At 37.7% G+C, this 12,237-nt stretch overlaps 1 long non-coding RNA gene across 1 annotated transcript; it reads left to right on the top strand.

The window, feature by feature from the left end:
• Nucleotides 1-933: 933 nt before the first annotated feature.
• On the top strand, nt 934-4,075 carry LOC107313845. Its single transcript, XR_001555214.2, has 2 exons — nt 934-1,234; nt 2,874-4,075. It is a non-coding gene; the product is annotated as an uncharacterized LOC107313845 (long non-coding RNA).
• The last annotated feature ends 8,162 nt before the right edge of the window (nt 4,076-12,237 follow it).

Genomic DNA, 12,237 nt, shown 5'->3' with positions numbered 1-12,237 from the left:
TGCTTGAGTTGAACGGATTTTTTTCTCAGTTGTATTCTCAGCAAAGATTAGGTTTACTCTTAGGTAAGCTAAGAGTACTTAGTTTCAGCATGACCTTGAATAATGCAAGTACAAATGGCATTATGCAACACAGTGCTACCTGAAAGTCAGGTTTGACTTCTCGCTGGTACATTTCCATTATTTGTTTGCTGCAGATATGCTACTGTATAGCAGAGGAGGTGTTCCATAGTCAAAATCAATGGTACTTTCCAGTAACAGCATAATTTTTCATATACATGTATATATACATATATATATACATAAGTTTTATGCCTAAAATTAACATGTGAGATCTCTAGATAGGATCTTAAGTCTCTCACTTCTGGAAAGCATCTCTACTCAGGAAAGAATTCAGGTGTGTTAGATTTAAACATAAGGGCAAGGGCTTTCCTGATTTTAGGCATTAGCAATATGTTCTTTAAAAATGTTTAGCCTCCTTGAATCGATGGTGCTATAGTACATACAGATTATCTAATCCAATGGAAACAAAACTACGAAGGTAAAAAACCTTATTCAGAACTGCTCTTCACACAGGCAGATAATGTTTTAATACATATAAACACATATATTTACATATATGGCAATACAAGATTGAAATCAGAACGAACTCCAGGATCTAAGTGTTGTTTTAACATTAGCCAGTGTCTTTCAGGCAAGTGTTCAGTGCTACGTTTCTGAATAACTGTCTTCCCTTGAGATTGGTTTTTGCTTTACTCATTGCTTTAGTTAATAACACCTACAATCCAGTTTTCAAATGTGACAGCAGTGTTTGGATCAATTTCAACTCTCAATTCATTCCAGTAATGCCAGTGTAGTTTGCACGATCTTTTCTATATATGTGTGTATTCGTGGGTTTTTGATGTATTCACAAGCCATGTCTAGCAATATATGAAATTGTGTCTATCAATATTAGAGTCATAGCAATGAGGGAATGATTTCTTATGTCACTCATTTGCTCCAATACCCCCTGTGATAGCATGATGAGATAAGAATACATTGTCAACTGGAACTCAACATTTTCTGTCCCTTTTTTTGTTCAAGTTTTTTATTTTATAGCAGGCAATTTTAATTTGGCAGGCTCTGTACAAATCCAATCACCATTTGGAACTCCAGGAGGATTGCTCTGCCTTGATGAGTAACAAGATGCACTGGAATGTGTTTGGGATTGCTCTTTCAGCCCTGGCAGATCATAGAGGTAGGCACTCGTACTGAACATGATTGATATTCCTGCAAAGTAACCCTACTTGCCCTACCTTTGCATCAACAAGCAGAACATTAACCAAACATGTTTTTACCATTTATTTTAAAATGATTATTGTTGTGAGATTCTTTAATTTACAAAAAATGATATGCACCAAAGCTGGTTTAATAGTTGACAGAACACAGAGAAGGACATGATGAGTAAAACCTGAATATCTGTCTGTCATTCACTTAGATCACAGTGGGGATATCAGTTCATAAGCCTTGGTGAAACCATAAACTGGTAAAAGAATAAAAAAATTTAATTTAACCAAAGTGAAATATATTCATTTTTAAAAAATCTTAGGGAAGCACATTTTCAATCACAAGCAGCTGACTAAGAAAATGTCTCTGTAATGATGTCTCTTAATACTATTACATTTAAAGTACTGTCAGCATTTCTGTTACAGGGATTTACTGTGAAATGCTAGATTAACTTCTTACTCAGCCATAAGAATATGAATTTCTTTACAGTCTTTTTACAGTCTAATGGCTTGCTTTGGCCTAAAAAACATGCACAGGTATGCACTGATGTTCATGTTTGTTTAGAGCACCTAAACACCAAAATGCTTTGTCACATACTTAGGTGTAGAGATGTTTAGAAGAAAAAACCCACCCTACACAAGCAATTGCCCAACCAGCGTGCACAAAGATGACTCCCATGCATGCAGATATTTTTGTGGACATTAGTCAGCTGCTTAGTTATGATAACTTGATACAAACTCTGGCTCTGGAGTTATTTTAGTGACCAGGATGCACTATTTTCGTTTCATATTATAAATCCCTATAATATAATTGCTGACAGAACCTTTAACACAGCATTGCTAGCAGATCATTTATGATCATTATAATCTGCTAGCAGATCGTTTGTTCTTTCAACCCAGGAATAAATGCTTGTTACATCAGTTTTAATAATTGCAGTCCTGCCCAGTCAGGACGACCCCTTTCCAAATGACTGGCAATACCCACAAGTTATATGACTCATTCCCTCCTTTGTATATCCCCAGCTGGCACATTCAGTTCCTTCTTAGTACTCCTATATTTCACAATTCATGGCAGTCGTTCTCCCCTTTCTGTAAGTGAAATTATTGAAAATGAAACTCAAGAATTAATATTTATATAAAACCATAATGTTTGAGTTTTGCCCCTTGGATGAACTATTGTTTGTACTGCATGCTGCATACTTCACTTTGTGGCAATATACTTTAGCCCTCTGTGCACACCTTGTTTTATACTAGTATTTCACAGTTTCAGTAAGAGGGTTATGTCCTCACTTTTAGATATACGTTTAATTTGGAAACCATGATGTGTACAATCAAGACTAGTCATTGTTTAATTAAAATCTGGGAATTAACAAGAAAGGAGAATAATGTTCACAGAACTATAGTGTCTTTTGGTTAACTCTTTCCTACGCACAACATGTTCCCGATTGCTGCTGCTGTGACTTAAGATTGCTTATGGTGCCAATTCACCCTTAATTTCCATAGTGTGTTTTGGTGGAAGATCTTGTTCGTACCTTCTTAGCTGTGTTTGGTTCATGTCTTCAGTAGCCACATTTTAAGAACTTTGCCTTAATAACTGCCTTGACCCTTCAGACCTCTAGGCTGTCCTGTATGAACTACTGTACACCTTGTTGCATCAGCCACAGGATCAGCCACATTACGCTCCTGCAGGGACAGCCAGGAGTTGTATGTTTAACTCTGGAAAATAACTGATGACCCGAGAGAGTTACACACCACCATTTGTTTGCAGTGACCACTGTGATGCCAGAAGCCTCCTGCCTTCAGAAGTTATGAAATAGACTGATCCTGCACCACAGTAGTTATGTGCAACAAAGCCTGATTTCTATGGACTTTCAAGGAAGTAATTGAGCAAATAATTCAGCTCTGAGAAAGTGAGAGCAATGACAAATCTTACTGGGTTAGAAGCAATTGTAGGTGACAAGCTGTTTTATAATGAAGCCACTTGTATTCAGAGTTTTTCATCCTGGTTGACGAGTGTAATTTTAGCCACACAGGCTTAAAGATTTTAATGTAAATTCAGGAGGAGCTTAACCACTGGATTTCTCTTGTGGAAATGGATTTCCAGGTTGGGAACAACTCTAGCTCTTAGGCAGTTTTCCCATTTACTAAGTATAGCCATTCATTTTCATTTGCATAAAGAACATGGATATGTAAGTCTCCAATTACTTTAAAAGCAATATTTCAACAGATACAGTGAAGTAATTAGTTTAATGAGGAAATGTCATTACGTAGTGGAAAGCTTGGTTTGCCAAGGATCAATTTGTATTTGAATCCAACTAGAAATGAAATGCACAGAACAAAAAGTAAATTATTTTAGTAAAAGCCACCTTGTCCGTTTGGAACAAATGGAAAGTATGTATGTCTGCTTCTCAACCAGAGGGGCTGAGTAAGGGGCTTTTTGGTATTAGAAGACTTACAAATGATTGTTTAAAATATGAAGAGAGTAGGACAGTTTATTGTGCAAACATGGGGAGTCAACAAGCTCCTTCTATGGAAAGTAGAATAATTATTTCCAGAACACTTTTTTCCTATATATAAAATGAGGATATTTATTACTTATGGCATCTTTTCAGAACTGTGAAGCCTAATTCAGAAACACTTGTTGGTATCTCTGAAATTCTCATACAGGGCAGGAAATATCATAACTTTTATAACTGGATTTCATTTGCTTATTGTTAACTGCTGTTGATATGCTGTCATGTAAATTCATCATCTCTCCCATACAAATAAAGCACAAGATATTGCTCAAATAATTTTCCTGTCTGTACTGGAGGTTACAGCAGTAATAAATCAAGTCATAACAATGAAAAATAAGTACATAGAAAAGCAGTAAAGAATATAGCCATGAGAGGTAAGAAAACAGTTTCTGTTATGTATGTAATTTATTTGTCCACCCAAGTAGCCAAAAGGGCAAGGTGCCTTTTACCAGGAAGAAGACATTCTTTCTCTGTATACAAAATGAATGTGAACACTGCTAATACTAAAGGAAGTGTAGGATTACCTTAAATGTACACAACACAATGATTTTCAGTCCTTGAAAATTACATTCTTGAAGATTATATAACCATTTTACCAACAAAAGTTTGGATTTTAAATGAAAATTATATTTTGGATTTTTCTTTGCATTATTTAAATAACCAGCATTAATATTTATTGTCAAAAATCATTAATTCCTATTTTCATTAAACTGAATGGTGGTATCTAAGATCATTCATGTTGGTGTTGTATGAGCACTCTGATATAAGCTGGCAATAGTTCACTTAGTCCTCTGGAGATTGTATATTCATGACTGCCAGAAGTAACTATTCTAAAATAATAAAAACCCTGCTGAAAAGCAGAGACTATCTCCACCACCGACATTCAGTCAGCAGAGAAAAGCTCTTTTAACAACATACGGCTATGCTACACAACAGCTTCAAATGGAAAATGAAGATCTAATATTCAGAATTTCATTGATAAACATTCAGTTTTGTAATAAGGGTGTTAGTGTTCATTATTTTGTACATCAATCAAATTTTAACTGACGAGATTAGGAAAACCTGCTGATGGGGAACACTTTATTTCAGCCTGGTCTGTTGCCAGGTTTCTTGTTCTTTGCTTCTCAGAAATCAGTGGGGTGGAAGGTAGGATGCTGGAGGTGGAATATTGCTTCACAGCAAGTAGTGATCTCATCAGATGTTGTGGCTCTTGTCTATTTATCCAAAACATGGATTGTGCCAGAGTAGGTTTAGGTTGGATATCAGGAAAAACTTCTTTACAGAAAGCGTTATTAAGCACTGGAATAGGCTCCCCAGGGTGGTGGTTGAGTCACCATCCTTGGCCATGTTTAAAAACCATTCTGATGTGGTGCTGAGGGACATGATTTACTGGAGGGTTGTTAGAGATAGGCTAGTATGGTTAAGTCGTGGTTGGACCTGATGATCTTTAAAGTCTTTTCCAATCTGAGCAATTCTATGAGTCTATGATTCTATGTCTCCTTGGTGGCTTTCCACGTAGCAGTTGTCAGGGAGTGAAGTTTGTCTGGGTGCTCTCACCCAGCCCCTTGCCTTTTCTTGCTCTGTGGGCTCTGAAGGAGGAAAATGGTGCAGGGACTGATGGCTTCCGTGGTGAGGAAATGCCTTTAAGTGCAAGCATGCGTCCACTATGTGAGTATTTAGGAAACACTAGTGACATAGCCTACTGAATCTGCGTCTTTCATAGTGATATCAAACTGTCATTCTCTGTTGACATTAGAGATTAAGATTCCTGCATGGCTGGGGAGCAGTGAGCAGACGGTGCAAGTTATGGCAGACATTTACACTAGACCACTATGTATCAGGAACTGAGCAAAGCTGCAGTAGCCTCAAAATGTCTATGGTATATTTCTTTTTTAATTATGATATTTCTTAGCTGTCCTTTAGGCCTCAAGGACTTTCAGATCAGAACCCTGTTCACAACACTATGGTGTAGATGTTCCCAAGCCAATATTCATACATAATCTCTTGATTTTTAAGAAGTGTCTTTCAATTCAATCTAAATTTCATTTTTAATGTGGACTTCTGTTAGATCTAAATAGTTGCCAGAGAAGAGTCCTTGCCAGCAGCTGAATTATTGCAGCCTGTGCTATAATTCCAATATGAATATAAATTGTTTTTCTTGTTGGCTTCCAAGTACTGTTTCTCTTTGAAAGATTGGCTATGAAGCATATCCAAAGGTAAGAAGATTTTTAAAGAAAAGCCTGAAGTTCTATAGGAAAATGTGGAATAAAAAGATGAGTACACTTCTGGAAAATTCTGAATAAATTTACCACAAAGGGTAAAATGTTTTTGGCACTGCTCAAATCGACATGCACAGTATAGAATCAAAGTGAAATTAAACTAAGTGAGCAGTAGCAACAACTTCAGTGCATCAGTAATTTTTTATTCTATGCTGCCACCTTGTGACTACAAATATGACCTGCTGATATATAATACCTAGAGTGAATAAGCTGTTTAAATGTGACTTGTGCAGTTTAATGAGGACGCTTTCTGGAAAAAACTCCTTCAGTTCTTACATAGTTACTACATTCTGAGTCAATAGAAGGGAAATGGAAAGAACAGGGAAAATATTTGGCAGTATTTCTATGTATGCAGTCATTAGTGAAGTGTTGTATGCTCAGCTGTTATAGGTATGGTCTGCTTCACTAAAGGCAGTGAAGTTGTTCCCCATGAAAGTTTCTGAGAAGAAAACTTCTGTAAAGATCCATTAAATTAGTTTCTACCCGTGGGTAAACAGATACACCAGGTAGCCCTTCTTCAGGGATCCATACAGAAAACACTTAGCTTTCTTTCAATAGTGGAAAACAACATTAAATAACAACCAACCTATGAGTTCCTTCTCCTTATTAAACAAAACGAAAATGTATTTAGATTGGGGGGTGAAACTCAAGGCTAAATAAGTGAATGTTATAGAGTATTATGTTTTGTAAGCAGGTTGGTGTTGGGGAGGCTCAAAGCCAAGAATAAATGAGAGCTAGTAGCAAGAGTAGCTGGTAGCTGCTGAACACACAGCAAGATATGCAATACCATGCATTGCACCACTTATACAAAGTAAAACCAGTCTGAAAGGCCTCCATTTTTAGTGGTCCTACTAAGGATGAAGTTTTGTATGCCAAGGTATGCTGGCTGTATCGTAATGGTTAGATGACAGAGTAGATATTCACTTCCAGTGCTTCCAGTGCACTGAACTGTAGAAACCAACTTTCAGAGATGGAGAACTACTGCTTACCAGGCACTCTTGACCATCTGGGAGTGGAAGTACCAATTTGTTATGCAGGTATCATCCAACAGAGCAAAGGGGCATAAGCTTTCTGAGTATTAATTAATCTAGAATTTAGAGATGAGTTTCAAACCACTTAATCAGTGTGAATTTGAAATGGCTATCATGGAATCATAGAATGGCTTGGGTTGGAAGGGACCTCAAGGATCATCAAGCTCCATCCCCTCTCTCTTACGTGGGTGAATCTTGTTTAAGTGTAGAGTTTTTCAGACAGATTGCTGGCTATAATTTGGGAGATTGTGTCCAGCCTCGTCCAGTGTTTGCTGAAGATAAAGACACAACAGATTTCTGTAAGCTAAGAAAAGTTTTAGTTACATGAACACATGGATAATGAAGTATCGTAACAAAGTAATGTAAATAATACCTTATAAGACTTAGAAGTAGCCTGAATTGAAAGAGGAGCATGGAGGATGTAGGGGCTCATGCATAGCAAAATCTGATTCCCTATCAGGACAGGAAATGGAAGAGAGGTGGATGACCTGAGTGAAAAACAAAGACCTCTGCTTTATCCCTTCTGAGTTGAAACTCCAGATTCAAAGGTTAGTTTAGCACTGTTGCACCTAAGTGCGTCTGATTTCTCTTTGACATTGATGAAGCCTGGCAGATTTATTCTTTTCCAGGAAATAGAATGTACCTGCAGCAAGAAAGCACTGCTGTGCTCCAGGAAAGAATTTGTTGTAGTAGACCTAGTCTGGAAGTTTGTGTAGGGAAAAGTGAGAAGGCTTGTTGAAGCATCCCTGTGTTATTGAATTACTTTGTTTCCTACATTAATTTGTTGTTCACTTTCAGCTCCATTCAAACTGTACATCATTGCTGTGATCTAAGAAATAGCATTGCTTAGAAACTAGGTGGAGCTATTTGTTTAGTACAGGCGGTGGTTTTGATATGTTGCACTCTGCAGAATAGAGCGCATAGTTTATGTACACAGATGATGCATGTAACATCTCTATTTCATCATGCATATATGTGATAAATTTAAATGGATTCAATGATATATTTAATGATGTATCTGAGAACTGTCATGCTGCATACATAGCCTGCATTTGTAGAATGAATGATCTTGTGTTAGAAAGTGTTTCAGACAGCTTAAAGAAGTCAGTTAAGTGAGTGACACAGAAGATAGAGACTGCATTAGAGAAGGAGTGTTGAGGAATGTCTTTAAAAAAGCCAGATGCCGCAAAAACAAGTATTTTAAAATTATTGAGCTGTATGTAGCAAGTAAAAATAAATACATTACCATTTACAGGTGCTTAGAAAGAAAACGGTAGAGTAGAGATTGAGGAATTGTGTCAGAGACAGGAAATAAGTCTCCTGAATCTGAATATACGGTAATGTTTGGTCCTGCTTTCTCAAGGATTGCTCTGACAAATGCTACCTGCAAGAATTGCTTTTTCTAAGTATCAGAGGACTGGTAGTGCAGTACAGAGCCTGTACACCATCTGCATCCCAAATTTCTTGATGTACTTGATGATTAGAAGCCAAAACTATGTGGTAAGGAAGCTAGGTTGAGTGCCTTTTAATAAGGTCTTGTGGCCTTAAAACCTCTGCTTCACTTAGTATTATTCCCTAGGGAGCTCTTCAGGCCTCCTTCATTCTGCGCCTCATAGATATGTCAAGAGTCCTCTTACACTAAAGAGTGATGTACAACTTGAAGCCATCTCCAGAATTCTAATTTCTGTGCATCACCATCTGGAAATCTCAGCATTTTTGGCAAAACACAGCTGGGCTGCTCCTGGATGTGCTGCATCTTGGAAGAACTGGGAGGAAGAACCGGGAAACTTCTACCTCTGGTGCTTTCATCAGAGCTTGAGTGGAAAGTGGAAAGACTATATTTGACTTGTTCAGTGTCAACTGCTGGCTTTACAAAAGTAAGAAAAAGCACACAGAGCTGATTTTTGGCCTTTCTGACTTTGCAGCTAGTTTGGTCACCAAAACAGGACTGTTTGCAAAGTAATATACCCGTTATCAGTGATGATATTGCAAATAAAGTGAGACTTTCCTAATGTACTTTAAATGTGTTAGAAAGCAGACTAATCTACCGTTAATCTGGAGTTACGAAGTTTATTCCAGTTTTTATTGACCACAGGCATAAACAATCATGCTTAATGGTTAAATAACTCTTTGTTAAGACAAACATCATTTTGGAAAGAGAACAAAGAATTCAATCAAAACTGTGATTGGCTTCCAGACAGTCTTTTCTGCCCCACTGCTCTCATTCTTTTGACTTCACAAGATGTCTGTTAAAATTATCTTTTATCTTAACTGTTCTGAAAGTTGGCAGTGCTTGCAATTCAGACCAATAGCTCATTAACGTAAGAGGCTGCTCTGCTTTTTATACCTCCCCTGAGTTAAGAATCTGGTAAAAGTTTACATCTGTGTTTGCATTTGCCTTTCCATAAAACTTACCTCCTCTGATATCCTGAAGCTTACCTGAAGTCTTTTCTTACGTCTCACTCCATCTCCTTCCTTCATAGCTCAGAGCTTGCATCCACTTTTTGAAAGTACAGCCAGTCTGTATATTTCTTATCCTTTCTATGACTGGTTATCACTTTCCTCTCTCCTTTGCTGCCTTGATGCTGCTGTATTTATGTTCTCTTTACCATATCAGTTTGAAAGAGGCAAATGATGTTATTTTTTTTCTCCATACAATCCATCACACACTATCTCTTCTGCCCAGATTCAGGGAAGTCAGCAAATAAATACTTTTTGTGAGATTTCCATCTTTTGTTCAGCTTTAAATTAAAACAAAAGAAGTAATACCCTCAACATTAAGAAGGAGAACGCATAAATGTGAGTGAAGACCAAGAATTCTTTTCTGGTGAGAAAATGACTAAATATTTGATATGTTAAGCATGTCGAAACAGCAGTACTGTACAAATGTTTTCATTAGCTCAGCATAAGTATTCTTACCTAGTTTAGATTATGTTGCCTGAATGTGGCATAGGTAGATCAGAGGTGGTGTAGCGATGTTTCCATAAGTCACTTCCAAGCAGTGTTAGCTGTTCTGCTGACAATGTGTTCAAGGAAAAAAAAGACAAGCACAGTATGAAGTTTTGCATCACCCACTGTAAGTGATCTCTCCATGTGGTCACTAGTGACTCTCACAACCCACACTACAGCTGTGTATTATATCTAACTCCTGGCATGCTAAACATGGGCAGAATTTATCAGTGCACAACTACACTTTAAATAACAGCTGCATTATCAGCTGTTGACTCTAATTTAGAATTTCAAAGAGTCTAAGACTAACTTATTGCCCATAGTGCCATAATTAGAAAGTAAACACACCATAAATATTCTTAGGCTAGCACAGGGCTGTTAACCCAGTTCAAGCCCTTTATCACAACCTTGTCTTATTATCAAATTAGATCATTCAGTCCCACCTTACAGACTTTTGCTATTTTGTCCAGACTGGCAAATACAATTCTCTACTGCCTAGTCACAATGCATGAGATAAGTCTTATGCTTTCCTAGAGAACTACTGCAAAAATTCCTTGGATACCTGCTACAGGACTAGCTGATCTCTCTCCCAGCCTGCTTCATACTTCAAATATTGTTTGTCATAATAGAACTGAAGGAACTGAGATTAAAATTCCTTTAAAGAGAATTTATTAAATCCCCAGAAGGTCTATGAACGGGAGAAAAACTTCCAAAGCTGAGATTAAAGCTGGCACTTTAATAAAGATTGAGGTGCCTGAATAAATTGGTGGTCCCACAGGTGCTGAGCCACTAACATTAACTTCTGCAAGGGAAGAAACTAGGCAGCACGTCTGAAAACTGAGCTATTTATGTGGGTACCTGAACATACCAAAACCAAAGCCTGTGCACCATACATCTTGTCCCTTTTATGGACCTAAGTTTGTCTAGCCTGCTTTCAATACACTTGCTTACTTTACAGCTATTCAAGAAAGCTCTGTAAGTCTAGGGACAGACACCAGCACATAACTGTATGCATTAGAAGTACTGTCCCTTCCCCCCAGGCTGTATGCTATTTGCTTATACCAGAGATTTTTGTCCCCGTTTGCTAATCTGCTTCAGCCAACCACAATTGGGTTAATTTAAACATATGATGAAACTGATTTGCACTAGCAGGGTGAAATTTGCCTGAGGTATTTTGGCGAAACCACCCAAGGTCCCTTCCAGGAATACAGTGGTGGAGACAGTTTCCAGCTGCTGGCTGTGCAAACAGCTGGGTGTAGTAATGGTGGTGAAGGTCCTCATGACTCCGAAGTGCATCTGCCCATGGCCTAACATGGAGATATCTGAGACACTGAGAAGAAAAAAAACAAGTTGCATAAGCAGCACTGGATATGGACTGATCCAAATCAAGGATTTATCTCTGATTCCATTGTTTACCATGGATGGAAGTTTCAATTGGAATTCATTGATTACATCCATGTGTCATTTAGCATCGTGAGAACCTTCTCCAATGAAAGTCTTTAATACTCCTAAAATTACAAATGGTACCTGGGTCTGCAACTATATAAGCCACATACTTCTTTTGCTTTATGATTTCAGAAGACAAAAGAAAATGAGAATCAGCAAATAAAATGCAACCTCTCTACAGTAAAACAAAAAAAAAGTCCATATTATAGTGCACAGATACATCTGCTAGCTTACAGGCATTATTCACAGCAACATCTGCCTCTTCTGCTTTCCTCTCAACAGGAAACTGAAAAGCTGAAAAACAACTGTTCCCTTTACCTCTCCCCAGTATATCTAATATTTTCTCCTCCTTAGTCAAGTATATAGCTCTGTCTTCACATCTGTATTTTCCCAGTTGTTGTAATCCTGTATTCTCTGGGCTGCCTTTTGCTCCCTGTTCCAAGATATATTATTACCTCCTGTATATTACACTCTCTTCCTTGTTTTGTACCCCACCATGTTTCTGGCACATCAAATGCCCCATGTGCTGGATGAGAACATTATCTGATTCCATGGTCGTAAATAACTCTGTTAATAGATGTAGATTAATGCCAGGTTTTGAATAATGCTACTTCTACAGCTGTCTTTCAAGTATATGAGCACAAACTAGCCTCATCTGAACTGGTTTTCACTGGCACAGTGCTTTATCCTGCAAAATGTAGGCAGGACCCCATGGTCCATATCTCAAGACATAACCCTATGAATTAACAAAAAG

This window comes from Coturnix japonica, chromosome 4 (assembly GCF_001577835.2).
Source record: "Coturnix japonica isolate 7356 chromosome 4, Coturnix japonica 2.1, whole genome shotgun sequence".
NCBI lineage: Eukaryota > Metazoa > Chordata > Aves > Galliformes > Phasianidae > Coturnix > Coturnix japonica.
This window is presented reverse-complemented; position numbering and strand designations above follow the sequence as displayed.